The sequence below is a fragment of the Temnothorax nylanderi genome, unplaced genomic scaffold (genome assembly GCF_030848795.1).
Source record: "Temnothorax nylanderi isolate EJ_2023f unplaced genomic scaffold, tnyl_v1.0 TNYL_tig0021_pilon, whole genome shotgun sequence".
NCBI classification, from domain to species: domain Eukaryota; kingdom Metazoa; phylum Arthropoda; class Insecta; order Hymenoptera; family Formicidae; genus Temnothorax; species Temnothorax nylanderi.
In genome coordinates this window covers 372,721-388,688 of record NW_027249083.1, presented here as the reverse complement: position 1 = coordinate 388,688, position 15,968 = coordinate 372,721, and positions in this window count along the sequence as shown.

Genomic DNA, 15,968 nt, shown 5'->3' with positions numbered 1-15,968 from the left:
GGAAATTATTTAAGTCACGCGTATTGTATGCATTCACGGAGCCTTGGAATTTTTTGCTTCAATTTTAACAGGCTCGTGATGAATGTTATATCGATCTTCTCTTGCCATCTTTTGAAGAAGACCTTGAAGAAAGATAACTAAGTTAACAACTTTTTAGTATGCAATGTTAAACATCTTATAAGAGACAGAATTTAGGGTCAAGTTGTTCCAACCTGTTGGTAAACTAACTAATAGTCAAATCATATGTCTATCTTTGTTTAATTTAAAGGAAAAACAAAGACACACATATGATTTAACTATTAGTTAGTTTGCCAACAGATTGGAACAACTGCCCCTTAATGACGCTAATTCCATCAATCAAAATGATACCGTTAAAACATCTCGTATCTGCAATATCTCTATTTTCCTTATGCGAAAATGTCTTGATAATCCCGACTTAATATTTTGGAAAAGGAAAACATACTCAGAGTTTAGGTTAGCGATACAATCTTATTATTAAATATTTATTTTTATATATTTCGTATTATATTGTAATTAAATTCTAAATATAGAAAAATTTCATTCTTGCATTTTACATCACCTACACAAACTGCACCGCACTTTATACAATAGAATTTTCTCAAGACAAGTTACTCTCCTTTCGTGTATGTAAACCGAAATTGCCACCTCTCTGCAAAATCATTACTTTATTCCTCTTACCAATTTTTCGATCGGCGATCGCGAAAAAGGAATCACGCTCGTCTCACGCTCCAAATACTCATCGTTACGATACAACGAGCATTGTTAAAAGATCGAAGTAACGGAAAATTCGCAAGTTAATTCGTCCTCACACAGGGCGCTCGAAATTAATTAGTTTGTTGTTCATCAATACTTCACGCATGACTAATTAATTTGTTGGGAGTTAATATTTTACGATATCTAACGCGCAGCCGAGCGAGCTTTTAAGTTTGCGGGGCTTATCGCTCATAAACACTTCGCACTTATTAACCGGTGCGGCAGGGCCACGATATCGCTTCAACTCGTTATCCCTGATGTTCCACAATAATTCGAGCTATTCTGGGGAGCACCTGTTCCACGGTAGCTGCGTTAGATGGACGATAGCTCTGGCGTAACGAGCACGTCAGCCACCAGAACCGCTGAGTTTTACAGCGAATCTCGTGATCGTTTCATTCATTTCCGACGCGATGATAAATTTCACGATTGATCGGCTGGGAGAGATCGGAATACACAAGAATGCTGAAAATTCCCGAAACTGATCGGTGTAAAGCGATCTTTTTTAGTGTTTTTTTATCTCGAAAGCATTTGAGGTTCGTGTTTATTTAGTTCGTCGGTATTTTTTTTACGCTCGTATTCGTGCGCGCGTCAGAATATGAAATGACTATGCCGGACTTGCATAAATGTAAAAATCCATCCCTGCGAAATTGCCACAGCTACCTCGCGTTCCTTGTACCTTAGTCCTGTAACTTCGTTACGTCCTGGGCCTTGTATTTTCGCGCAGAAGAGGCCGTGCGCGGCCTCGCGAGCCGTGAACAACGGCGACCGTGTATAATCATTTGATACGTTTGCGCTCGCGCGGTGAATACTTGTTGCGCGTCGTCTATGAAATATGTATTAAGCCCTGAATCCGATGCACTGGAGGCTTTTCCAGCGCGACCATGCAATATTTATGTGCTTCTCGTTACATCGTGCATCGCGAAATCACACTTTTCCGGGAGGAGCGCGTGCTTATACGGCATTTCTTTTTCGCGAGTGCGAAGGAAACGCAAAAGAGCAGCTCGAGTGCACCTCGATGTTCATATGTGGTCTTATCGCTAATTATTTTTAATGCGCTAAGTGCAATTTGTAACGACGAGCGATCGAATTTGTAAGTTGTGAAAAAAAAAACACATTCTTCTCTTCATGTTGCATCAAGAAAATGAAAAATAAAGATCTTCCACACGATACGCATATTCGTTTGATTTTCCTCTCTCTCTCTCTCTCTCTCTCTCATCTTGACATTTAAGTTACTTTTAAACTGAAGAAATATAATTAAGAATTAGGCGAAAGGAATTTATGGGTCGTAATTTAAATGAGACATTGTCCTCTCAGACGGTGGGAGGATATTGCAAGTAACGATAACACCTGAAACTCGCGTGTGTCGTTGCTCCCGTTTCTGTCATTCGCTCTTATCAAAAGGACAAATAGAAGGTGTTCAACGCGTGACGTCAACGTCCGCGCGCGTGTTCTTGCGTCTGCCGAACATTTGCTTCGACATCGCGACTACTGAATAACCAATCGCGCGTTCACAATCGCTACTATAAATTCTTTTAATCATAACAACTCCGAAAACGCGTGTTTGATCAGCAGGCACGTGCAACAATGATACGGCTAATGTACACGCCGCGTCACGCCCGCGCGGAGCTGGAATAGGTACACGATTTTCGTATTAATTTTGCTGCATCGCGCGGGAAAGCAGCTTCACGCGCGCATTCCGTGAAAATGATACGAATTTAATTTTGCTCGAAGTAGGTAGCCTGTAGCGGCAGAAAGCAGATAACGAACGCGAGCACGAACTATCAGGCGAATAATAAATTTATTACATATATGTAGTTATACGCGATTATATTTTTTACGTATATGTATATAAAAATGTTTCACGCGAAATTGCATCTACGTGGAAATACGCTGAAAGGTCCTAATTTTTTTTTCGTGGCGTCCAATATAACCGCGAGGACCATTACACAAATAAAATCTCTCGTTTTCCCGTTTATTACGCTACTTCTCCGAGAGCCGATGCGTACCGCCGCCGTGACGCTACAAAGCCTCGTACTTCATGCAGTTCGCGAGAATCCGCGCTCGGGGGCTTCGAATTAATTCCATCTTCGTCGTGCGTCGCAACAAACGAAGCAATGTGCCGAACTATCGACGATGCTCGTTTCACTTACATTTCGTATATGAACGAATATGTTCGCCAACGTCCTTAAAACCAATGTTGTCGCGATTTTTTTAGAGAGTCTCGAATAAGAGTCAATAATTTGCCTAATTCTGCTTGTTCTCGTCATATTTCTCACAAAATTCCGTTCTAGCATATTTGTAGCAATTCTGCAAGGAAGGAATTTTGTTATGGAAAATTTTTCGACGAGATTATTCAAGAGAAATCGGAAAAAAGATAGAACGTAAATATATATAGAATGTAAAACCGATAAATATAATCATTGACATTTGTACATTTCATATTTCTTGCGCTATATCTTTAGAATAAAATAATATATATTTCTAAATAATGATACATACATCATTTTATATCAATAATACCCGAAGAAACAAAAATTGAAGAATATCCTATTTTCTGACTTATTATGCTGAAATGTAGCATCAAGCACAATTTAACATAGATTTAGTTACATCACGACTCTCGTTAGAGACTCTCTACATTCGTTCTTCACCGAAGTCTTCTCTCTCGCGGTAGCGACGACGATGCCAGTCGAAGTGCAGGATCGCCCGCGGGAGGAACGGGGGTACGGAGGCACGAGGGAGGGGACCTTTCGGCGGAGTGACTGAAATGGAGAAAAGGGAACGCGAGCCGTGGCGAAGGGGCTCGACGGGCGAGGAGAGAGGGGCCCCGAAGAGCGCGGCGCGGCGGTGGCGAGAGAAAGAGGGAACGAGGCGAGCGAACAAACCGAGCGAGCGAGTATTTTCGCTGGCCTTGACGCAGCGACGGAGGGCGATGCACCTCTCTTGGCGAACACACTGCGAAACCGGGAGCGTGTCGCTCGCGCACGCACACTCACGCAGGGCACGCGCGAGTGCGCGCATACTACACACACACACACACACATACACATACACGTTACACGGGCCCGGTTGCGCGCGCGCGCTCGCACAAAGTGCATTCGCGGAGATGTGTCTGTGGGCACGGATGCACGATGCAGCTGCGCGCTCGCGTACGCGCCTGTGTCTGTCTGTGTGTATGTGCACAGGCGTGTCGGCACCGGCCCAACGAGGGGACCGGAGGCCCGGTCCAACTCGCGAACGGTCGACACTGACCTCACCCAACGACCGGCAGCGGTGCACACCGTCGTTCCCCTCATCCCTCCGCACCCGTCTGCCCCCTCGGACCCCTTTCCTCTCACCGTACACTGCCTACCAAAAGTCGCGGAAGAATTCGCCGTGCCTACAGTCCGCGCGCGTAGGCTTCGACGATGGAGAACGCAGGTGCTGGCCTCGCTGATGGCCGAAATCTCTGCCTGATGGCCGCTTTGTTGGCGTAGGTCAGTTTTCGAAGGCCTTTTGCGTATCGTTATGTACACGAATCGCGCATGATTATCTTATTAAGAAAAATTAACTATATTTTTTCGTACTTGACTTTTTCGTCTCAATATTTTCAAATATCGCTTAATTAAACGAACATTAACTTTGTTAATTGCGTATTCCTCGTACGTGTTATTTTGTGTTACATAATCTAAAATTTATATTAAAATGCAAGTACATAAGAACAATTTAAATGTATATGAATAATAAATTATTGAATAATGATCGTATTAATTCCTTATTAATTAACTATAACTTGAAATTACTGAAGTAAGACTGATCTTGATACCAAGCTTTTTAAATCGCGCCGGCATTTAATCCAATATTGCCACAAACGATTTGACAAATGTTACGTTTGCCAATTATCAATGACACGGCTCATAAATCGCCGTTCATTACTTATCCAACCGGCTCAGAGAGAATTTTCCCCTTTCCCAAACGACCGTTTCCATCGTATAAATATTAATGACAATTCTTACGCAGCAGCACCATTCCGAACGCGATCGTCATCGCGTTTATTAATTCCCGCCCCGAGGCGAGCCTCGCCATTAGTAGATGCATTTCCACATTGTGCCACAGCACGGGCACGGTCCGGTATAATCTTACATTTATTCTCGACTATCGAGAGATACCTGAAACCCCGCAAAACTTTTTCGTGCCCTACCACACTGCACCGACGCCGCCGCGCCGTGGTGCAATGCACCGGCCGCCACGCCGCGGCCGGTCGGGCGAGGGGACGGACAGACGAACGGGCGGTGGTACACGGCCACGAGCCGAGCCTGGCCTAGCCTGGCCTGGTCTGGCACAAACCTGGCGAACGGCTCGACGAAATGACGGCAGGATGAAGAGGGAACGGGCGGGGGTCGCGGGAGGGAGGGGCGATGCTGCCTCTCGGACTGGATCCCTGGTACTGGCCTCGCGTTTTCGGCCCGCGGGAATGCCGCGGCATGGCATCGGCATGGCGTGGCGAGGAGAACGGACAGGATGAGAGGAAGAGAGGGATATAAGTCGGGGACTTGCTTTATGGGCTCCGCAGGGCCTTCCCCTCCCTCGCGGTGCCCCTCGACGCCGCCGCCGATCGTTGCCCGTGTGTATACGCGCGCGTCTTATTATTAAGCCCTCGGTGTGCCCACGATCGCGCTCGAACCGAGAGCAGGATCGGAGCGTACGTACAAATGTACGCGTATACATGTATACGAGCGCGAATCGAGATTCTTATTAATCGTACGTCGACCCGTACGTACCGACGATCATGCGCGCGTCTCGGCCGTTCAAAAATCCGCCGGACGGAGGAGAGCGGTTGGCCCCGTATTTAGCGAAACACTTTTGCACGTAAAATGTAATTATGTATTCCCCCCCTGTATTTAACGCCAAACATGGCTCTTGGCCTCCAAGATAATATTGTATACCTACATTTCATAAGCTACACAGGATATAGGCTTTTCAAACTGTAGAATATACCTAAATAATACACAAAAATCAAAGACTTCCATCTGCAATGGCGCTACATGTTTTCATCTGGCTTGAAATAAAGATCGGTGCCTTTGTAACTTTTTCTAAGAGAGAGCTCTTATGTTTTCATCTCTTTTCAAGAGAAAATTTCATAGTGTCGACCACAAAATACGTGCGTTATATGTATCGTGAGGTATTCGCCATTCTTCTGTGAATTTCTTCATTTCTTTCTAATATACAGATATTTGCTTTAAAAAAAACCACTGCTTTGAGATAGAAAAGCGATAAGTTGGTAATCTCGCTATAAAACCTTTTGTCTGAGACAAAAAGCAAATGTTCATTTAATTTTATCGCGATATTCTAACAATTAATTGGATTTCGACGGTAATTCGCAGGTAAATTTGTAAATGATTGCGGATTCATCGACGCATACCATAATTCAGCTAAATGGTAATGCGATTAATTGAATAATCGCATGCAACTATGATAGATAATTTGACGTTTCGGCGCTTGCTGCGCGTGATCATCAAGTAAAATAGGCATTCCAAAGAAGCATTATTGCGATGGACCGCGAGCGCTATGGGTGAATGAATATAATAGTAAGTCGTGCAGTACAGTCGCGACTATAAATTACGTTGTTTCACGCATTTAACTGTTGCTGTTAGCAAATAGATTTAACAGATTGTGCACGACACGCTGCAGCTTATTTGCAGATTATTAATTATGCATTGTTGACATTAAAAAATGATAACTACATGGGAAAAAGAATATTCTTTGAAAATATTTTTTAGTTTTAACGTGGAAATCTTGAAATGAGATTATATCGCGTTAATCGAAGAATTTGCTTGAATAAAGTCATTTTATATGTTCAACCAAGAAAAAAAAGTTGAAATTTAAAAAAAAAAGATTATAGATTGTTGCGTATATATGAAAGAATAGTTAATTTGAGCATATGAGTTTTGATTTGACACTTTTTTTTGCTGTGTAGCGTAAGAAATTTAAGATAATAATTTTTACATTATTAACAATAGTAATAATAAACTATAATTAATGTAAACATAACAAGATATTGATTCATGACTGATATTTGAGATATCATATTGATTCGCGATCGGGATCGTATATAGATTTACCCAAAACCAATAAAAATGTGTATTATATTTAAAAATAATATTCTAAAAACATCTGAAAGTATATCCATATCGAATCATACGTTCCGAACGGTATCGATATCATTGATATTGATCGGCTGATCATACATTGGTTCGCGATTGATTGCACCAGGACGGAGTAAAAATTTGAGACCACACACAAAGAGGAGCACTAGAAAGTCGAGCTGAGTATCATTGCGACGGGCTGTCGATGATACGCCAAGATTTCGATCGTGTTCCGTCTGTCTGCAGCACATCGGTAAGACGTCGCATTCCTCATAATGCTCGACCGTGTCCGTCGCGAAGTCGCTTCCATGCGAATTGTCTCGTTCCGCACAAACGCTCTGACGGATGATACGCGCGAGTACTCGTTGGTAGTGACGAACTGAGGCAAAAATTCCGGACGTCGCGTCGAGAGAAACCATCATTTGCGGCGTCTCGTGCCGAGTAATGTAGGCGGACAAAGTAACGCAACATGTATTTCAAGAGCACCGCGATTGAATGGCTTTGAAAAGTACTGCAAATTCTTTCACGAAAATTTGGAGCCAACTTTTTCTTGGCAGCACACTTCTTGCTGCGAGATTACTAAGAATCCCAGTAGAATCGAATAAGATTTTCTTGAAGGGACTTTTTGCCAGAGTTTTTAATAGGAACTTTAAATGTCAATGGCTTGAAAATGTCAATAGCCTCGGCATTTAGACTCTTCTCGAGTTAAGATCTTTGGTTACCCGCGGTAACCGCGTACATTGCAGCCTTATATTATTTCGCATAAACACTTCAATTACAGAGTCGTTATGTCATTATATTTTTAATACTTTTAACGAGCACGTGAAACGCTGCAGCTGCGTTTTCAATTTACAATCGGTTATGATGTTCTAGCCCAACGAGAGAATAAAGAAAAAGGATATTCAGAATGAGGTTCCTCGGAACGGAGATCGGAAACGTCCGTGAAATCCCCCGATGAGCAGTGCACTTCGACCGATCGGCGGCGGATAGCCCGAGTAAACAGTAAGCCGATTACCGCATTAGCTGGAAGACCTTCGACATGCGCTCCGATACCGCGTCGCGGCATCCGGAAAGTAAAGCTGGACCTCGAACGCGCCGCGCCGCGCTGCTCTCTCTCTCTCTCTCTCTCTCTCTCTCTCTCTCTCTCTCTCTCTCTCGGAGCGGCTTCGCCGCGCCACGGCGTTATACACGGTATACGGTATCGCTATCCCGGGCCCGAGGCTAATGTAACTCCCGTGTACGCGCGCGTGGCGGGAGATCGCGCAGTATATACCAGCGACGTTGGCAGACCGAGAGAGGAAGGCACCGTTACACCGCGGCGACGACGACGCGGCCTCGAGTTTTATTCGGCGACTCCTCCGCGAGTCCTCCGAGATTATAACTGAATCCGCGGCCGAGTGCCGCCCCCGCCACTGCGTGCGGAATGTGCACGCACGCTTAACGCGCGCCTGCACTTGTACGCGCTAGCGCTCGTAACCACGTTGCGCAACGATCGTGACTTTACGAGCCCGCAAGTACGAGACGCATGGCGCGCGGCGCGGCGCCGCATTGCTCCGCGCGATTCGCTATCGGGCTTGTCCGTCAGCAGTTACGACTCGATTATCGGGGTTACGGATACTTAAGGATGCCGCGACTACTACCGCGATAACGACGAAGACGTCATCCCCCGTGTCGCGGGATCCGGGAACTGGGGCGGATTCGCGTGTCCTATTATGGGCCGCGTGTTGCGATTAAGGACAGGTCGTTACCTGCGCCTGGGATGCGTGAATTTTACGTAATGGTTTTATATCGTGTATAGAGTGCTGAAAGAGATATTAGACATGATATATTAGGAAGCAAAACAATTCTGTGCCTTTGAGCTGTACTTCTTCTCATACTTTTCGTATTTACAATGAAACAAGCGCGTACCCAAGCGTATATTTAAAGAGAATAAATTTATCGTATTTATCTGTTTATCTTTAACACGTTAACTGCCACGCAAATTAAGTACATTTTATCCTGAGGGCCACAGGAGAATTTTTATTATCATGATCGTAAAATAATAAAATATTGAGTAATATGACTAAATGACATCTTCATGAATATTATGTTGATATTATGGCGTACTTTTACTTTATCTAGTTATCTGTGTCATCTAAAATTCTGTATTAGATGATATTTATTTTTTACAATGTTTTAAAAAATTTGGTAGCGCCAGTCATCGTCATGGCCTCATTGAGAAGACAGGTGCCAGTCACAGGTAACCACCATGGCAGTCAACGTGTTAAATTTGATCGGTGAATTCGTTGATAAAGTTTAAGAATTTAATACGCTTTCTCCTACGGATATCTCAGTTTGCAACCATCGTACCATAGTATTATCAATCTTTAATTGTGTAAATAGTAATTAAATTCTTCTCTCTTTACTGATTTTAATTGAAGAGACTTTTCACGTCGAGTCGGCGGCAGTCGTGCATTTAACCACTCTAACGAACAATTCGAAATTTTTAATTTATCGACCTATTCGTTCGTATTGACTGCTTCTTGTCATTTATACGCAGATGTGGGAGCTGTCAAGTGGCCTGTTGTGTATGCGCCCTTATTCGCGATCACGAAGAGTAGACCTAGGGAGCTCTTCGAAAAAGGGGAGAAGCCGTGGAAATTACGGCGGGGGGAACGGAACGAGAGTGAAAAAGCGGCACGAAAAGGGACAACCCGTGCAGTCCCCGGTCCGTGGTACCGGTATGAATGAATAAACGAGAGCGCAAACAGAGGCTGTTCGAAATTAGCTGTTAGCTGGAGCCAGCTTGTTCGCATTTAAGATGCTATCGAAAGCTCGAGATACCGCAGAATGGAAAATTCGATTCATACCGTAGTAGATGTATTTCATATTTTCAATAGCCTCCATTGATTGTCAGTTCATTTAGTTTACTGATATCGAAAAGTTATTTAGTGCTAAATATTATCAAGAAATATTCTAAAGAATAGAAACTCACTTGGCAGAAATCTGTATTTCGTATAAATTACAAAGAGTCTTTTTTCAATGCTGTAATTTAATTGTCAGTTTATTAACTTATTTATTTAATTTTTATTAAATATTTCTTACCTTTCAGTTAATGAACTGGTCGGTTAATGAACCTGATTAATAATAAATAATCACTCAGTTATTTAGTATTAAATGTTGAAAGCTTTTTATCTACGTAATATAAAATTCTGTGGAGATTGTCAATTCTACAAACTATAAAAACTAAAACGATAATTAAATAGCTTTTACGTAGAACGTAATTATTCATTGATGCCGGCCGTAATGCACTATATTCGCGATAATATGTGTGCAAAGGCTTCAAAGTCCACATTATAATTTATATCATCGAAACATTTGTTTAATAGTAATCGGTGTCGCGGTTTAAATTGTTAATTTCATTACGTCGTTATCAAAACAACTTCTAAACAGCAAGTACAGGAGTTCGCGGTTACATATCGCCGCGAGTGGATATCGTAGATACACATACGTACACAAACCTTAAAATTTCCATAATCGTTGAATAATATTAACGGTATCTCAACGAGAATTATATTGCGTTCCGGTGTTAAACATTTTGTTAACGCGGCAGATGTAACTCCAATACAACGGCGATAATTCCCGCCCGACGATCTACCCAGAAATTTCGCTCTCAGAATTGTGCAATGACGATGAACTCGTGGATGTCTAGATAAAAAAGGGGAATTAACGGCTGAAAGATTATCCGATTAAATACGCGAGAAGAAATTGGGTCGACGAATCTTAAATAAGAGTGACGATTGATAAAACTTTTCGCTTTGTACCTTGATTACCTTAAAAGTCAAATCTCTTATACGATTTTAGAAGAACAGTGACAGACATAAAAATATAATCTAAGTGAACACACTTTTGCTACATTGCAAATAAAATGTGGTATGTGACAGCAATTTTTATTTGTTATTTAAATTGGACATTTGTTAGATGAACATGAAAGCGAGCGTTGACTATCTAAACGGTAGAACAGTTCCAACAAGAAATTTCGAAATTTAAAACATCTGGAATTTCCAAGTTTATTCAATTTTAAATTTCTACGACCTCGCATAGATAAAAAAAACTTATGTAAGTTAATTCACTTTGCTTTCATAACTACGACGAAATTATTTGAAATCTGCACGATTTGATGTAAAATGATAAAATTTGATTAAAACATATAATACAGGAACAAAGACAAATTCTGTAATTCAGTTTTCGCGATTTTTCTCCTATATCGGGCTGATCTTCTCCATACACCATTGCCCGTCCTCGTTGACATCGCCAATTTTGACGCGTTCGCATGTAAATGCCAAGGTGGATCGAGGTGATCGTCGGCAACAATCTCGCAATTTCGACCCGCGACGCGGGTCGTTGTACCGCCGCCGTTGTTCACGCCACGTCGAAGGTGACGCGTACACACACATGCACACACGTGCGCGCGCGCGCGCACGAGGTTTCACGCTCCCGCAGCCAACGCGCTCTTCGACGCATCTACGGGCCGACGTGCATACGTTGATGCACGGTATTATGCACATAGCTACACGCGCATCCCTTTGACGGCCGTAAGCCACCCGTTAGGGGTGCCGCGATGAAACGTAACGCGCACACAGGCACATGCTACGCGTACGCGAGAGCGCATTCCGCGTGCGTGCGTGCATGCGTGCGTGCGTGCGTGCGTACGTACGTGCCTGCGTGCATTCGACCGTAGGGTCGATGGAAATAATTCGTTGCCTTTTTCCGTGATTACCATTTCAAGCCTTTCTCTCTTCCGCGTCTCTCTATGCATCTGCCTCTCTCGTTACGTACCTCTTTCTTCCTTCTCCATCTCGCTTTGTCTCCTCATCTCTGTCTGCCTTCCGTCGCTCTCTTCCTCTACCTGCACACGCGGCTCGCAGTCCTTCGTCCACTTGTACATTCATCGAGAGAGAAAGACGGGAAAGGATCCCCAATCGACAGGAAACCACGAGGAAGATCGCACAGAGAGGAGGGCTCGACCGTATAATAAAGCGTAATGGACGTGCCGGTTGTGGCGATCAATTCGCCCCTTTTTTCGTGATTTTCCGCCGCGGCACTGCCAACTGCACACGTCCGCGCGTAATACGGAGAAATGGATTTTTCGACCGGGAGCTTCTCGCCCCAGTCGCTCGATTGTAATGGCTTGTGGACGCGCGTACGCGGGGATACGCGACCGGTTGCAAAAACTGTTGCGCGCGTAAAGTCCGATAAAGGAAATGTAGTTATTGAAATGGCATCGGTCATTGAAACGGCATGCTGCACATGCGAATTTTTATACAACTTTTTATAACTCACCGACGACGAAAACGCTCACTCGGAGAGTTCGGAGACGTTCGGGGCGAACGAGGAACGAGATACGACCCGAAGGGGAATTCATGGAATATAATTAACGAACCTGTTACTTTTGCGTTGGTGTGCGAACGCCCGCGGAAGATGCCACAAAGTTTACTGTCGACTATAAAGTATATTTTGAAGTATCGCCTTTGCAGCGAAGTTAATCTTCTCGTAACGGGGGTGGAGGGGGCGGGCAAACGAGTTATTAACCCTGATCTAAAAGTGCGGAGGAGAAAGAATATTTTTCTTCCCGGAGAAACATTATTTTTCATCAGCCCAAGGCTCGAAATCACCTCTGCATTTTTTAAAATGTATCTACCAGTAGCCTCATCTCCTTTAATTCAGCGTACTCTGCCAAATCGTGACTCATTATTCGCTATTTGATGATATCACGAAAAATACGAATATACTTCCGCGACGCGTTATTCCCCATTTGATAACATCGCTCGAAATAATGAGTATTCTCAAACGAAACAGCTCAGAAGGCATATGCTCGCCATGTAGCGGTTCGAAAGCTATCATCACGCGCTGTCGTTCGGAGTAACCCATTATTGTAATCCGAGCAATTATTTCGCGCAATTATTTGCTGTCCATCGTTTCGAATAAAAACCGCTCCCGGCGCGGCGGCTCCATGAGCCGCGCAAAAATGGGTTAAAACTGCTCGCATTCTCGGCACGCGAAATCGCCCATCCGACACGTCTTGCTGCTCTGAAACGATGAGTGAACGCACATACGCACGTTCGCGCGCACACACACGCACGCACGGGTACGTAACCGCCGAGAGTGATAATGAGTAGAGAAAATTTTGATAAAAAAACAGAACTTTTAATTACGTATATAAAAGTCAAATTTTTTCAATTACAATATTTACCAAAAGTTATAATAGGGAGCTTCTACAATACCGTCTTTCAGATACGGTAAACGTATCTGAATTGTATAGATACGTTCACCGTCTAAATTCACATTAGGAATTTTGTTACGGTAATCATAACGTCAACGGTAATCATGAACCTTATTCTCTCAAAAATCAGATAACGTCGGATGTTATCTGAATAGCGTTATGGTGAACGATATGCATGCGTATTTCGCCTTTCGACCGATAATGTGAATTTAGACGATATCTAATTCAGATACGTTTACCGTATTGCAATAACTCTTGTAATAAGTAATTTTCGAAATTTTTGCCACAAGAGAAATTGTCATCAAAGAAAAGAATATGTCATTAAGATTAAAATCAATAGTTCTTGGATACCTCATACGTCTCGAAAGGTAGATACAATAGTTAAAACATATTACGGAAGTATGACAGACTGTTCAATATATGATCGAAAAGCTGACGTTCGGAAGAGCTGAGATCTTTTGATTCACACGTATACGAACGAAGAATGACTCCTAGATAGTAGTTGTTGCCGCATACTGCAGAAAAGACGGAGAGAGAGAGAGAGAGAGAGAGAGGGGGATCGAGGGAGAAAAAGACCAAGTGAAAGAGAAGGGAGTGAGTAGGACGTCGATTTCGCGTACGAAAGAGCAGGAGGAGCAGGAGAAGGCAAGGACCCGTATACAATGCGTGCTCCGTGCTCCGTGGAATAAACGAGCTCTCTCGCCGCAGAAGGAGAGAAGCAGGCCTACCGCAGCTGACGGCAGGCAGACCCGCCACGTCAACGGCAAGGGAACCCGGCGAGCGGGGGGCGACCGGTGCGGCGAAACAGGAAGCGGTAGCGGGGCGATACGGGGGGGACCGGCTGGAATTTAGGGTAGGTCGGCAAAGAGCCGCCCCTCCGTCCTTCGCGCCGCCACCGAATCCGCCGAGACCACGACCTACGCTCGCGGACTCTCTTGCCGTTTCCATCCTCGCGCGGTCTCCTCTGTCCCTCCCTCCACCCTGCAGCTCCCGCGCCCATCAGACCCACACGCACACTCGTTCTCTCTCGCGCACAACTCGTCCCCAAATTCGCTCGTCCCTGAACCGAGAGGAGTCTTGCTTCGTGCGTGCCCGTCTCATGGGTACGAGAACCGGGCCGACCGGGAATGCTTGCCCAAGTCGGTGAGTGGATCAGTGCAAGCCATACGTGGACGAAAGTGGACCGGAAAATAGAAGTCTTAGATCGATTACGCGGCCTAATTGGCGAAGTTTGTTTTTGCGAACAGCTCGCGCAACATTCTCTTGAATGTGCGTCATGATTCTCAAATTTTTGATATATCGTATACACAGTTAAATTTTTCATAATTTATACTGTTAATTTCTTACAGTTTTTAATGTATAAATGATATGTAACAAATAAAATTCTAGAATTTGCAAAAAATGTAATATATGTATCTATTACTACTTCGTCTATCTCTGAATTCGGCCACTATCGCCATAACTACGCCTTCTTCCTAAACGCCATCATTGAGCCTGGCTCCTCCTCCCGAATTCTAAAACGAGTCTAGCAAAAACGCATTGGTCAATGTCAGTGATCCCAGAAGCCATTACTATTCGCCATTCGGGGTCTCGCGAATCTCGAGTCGAATTCTCACTTACGTAAGAAACGAAATATCATAGACGACAATGCGATATCTACAATGTGTATATGTTCTATATCTATATACAGCCTAAGAAGCGAAAAGCTGTAAAACGCGACCAGTCGTGAGATATAGACGCGCTCGACACAAGAAGGAGAATGACAGTAATGGAGGTAGAAATAGAAACGTTACTAGGACGGTATAGGATGCAGAAGGTCTCAGGTAGTCATAGTGGAATAGTGGATAGAGGTCGGGCAGAGTGGGAGCCAGGTAGAAAGAGGAGTGCCTAGTTCTTTGAGCAGCGACGAAGGAGGGAGAGGATGAAGAGGAGGAGAAGGAAGAGAAGGAGGCATAACGGCCTGAGGCATTTTGGGATGGCCACCATTATTTATTATGGCTCCCGACATATCCGTTCGTTATGTCTTTTCTTTTTGACTTCGACTTGCAGCTTCTTTCCTGGTTTTCCTAGAATTCTAGCATTGAAATCGCGATGGGAGTTATGAAATGCGCCGGATAATTCGCGTCTCTTTCACACAAGTTCTTTAATAGATATTATATACTAAAATTAAAATGCTAAAGAGTATATTTTAATTATATTTCATAATGCCATAGTTAATTAGTCATATCTCTTTAAATTAATCTTGACTAATAACTAGACTAATAATTAAGAATATTATTATAAAATTAATAACATTAATTGTAACATTAATTATATGTTATAAATTTATAATGTTATTGTTATTATTGTATAAATTTATTATTATTTATTATAATTTATAGATTTATTATTTATTGTAGTATATGTTTATATGTTATGAATTTATATTGTACAAAAAATAAGAACATTTCTAATCTTTGTTTATGCAATAAGTAATCTACGTGCAATAGAATCACTATCCAATACAAATAATACATAGAAGAAAAAAAGAGAGAAAGGGGAAGGAGAAAAGAGGAGGGAGAGAGTAAATTCTTAATCCAATGACATGTTAGTTATCTCGGGTCCCACATTCCACATTCTTTCGATTAATCGGTCATTCAATCGGACCGACGCGACGCTGTCGATCATGATCGTCTTTAACCGTCGTTCGTCTGCCTCTTCTTGTGACATCTCGTTTCGTTCCGTCGTCCAAAACCGAAACCGTTATCAGTGACGTTTCCTCTTGAGCGCAGAATCAACAACGGCGGACGGCGACCGACCAGCCGATT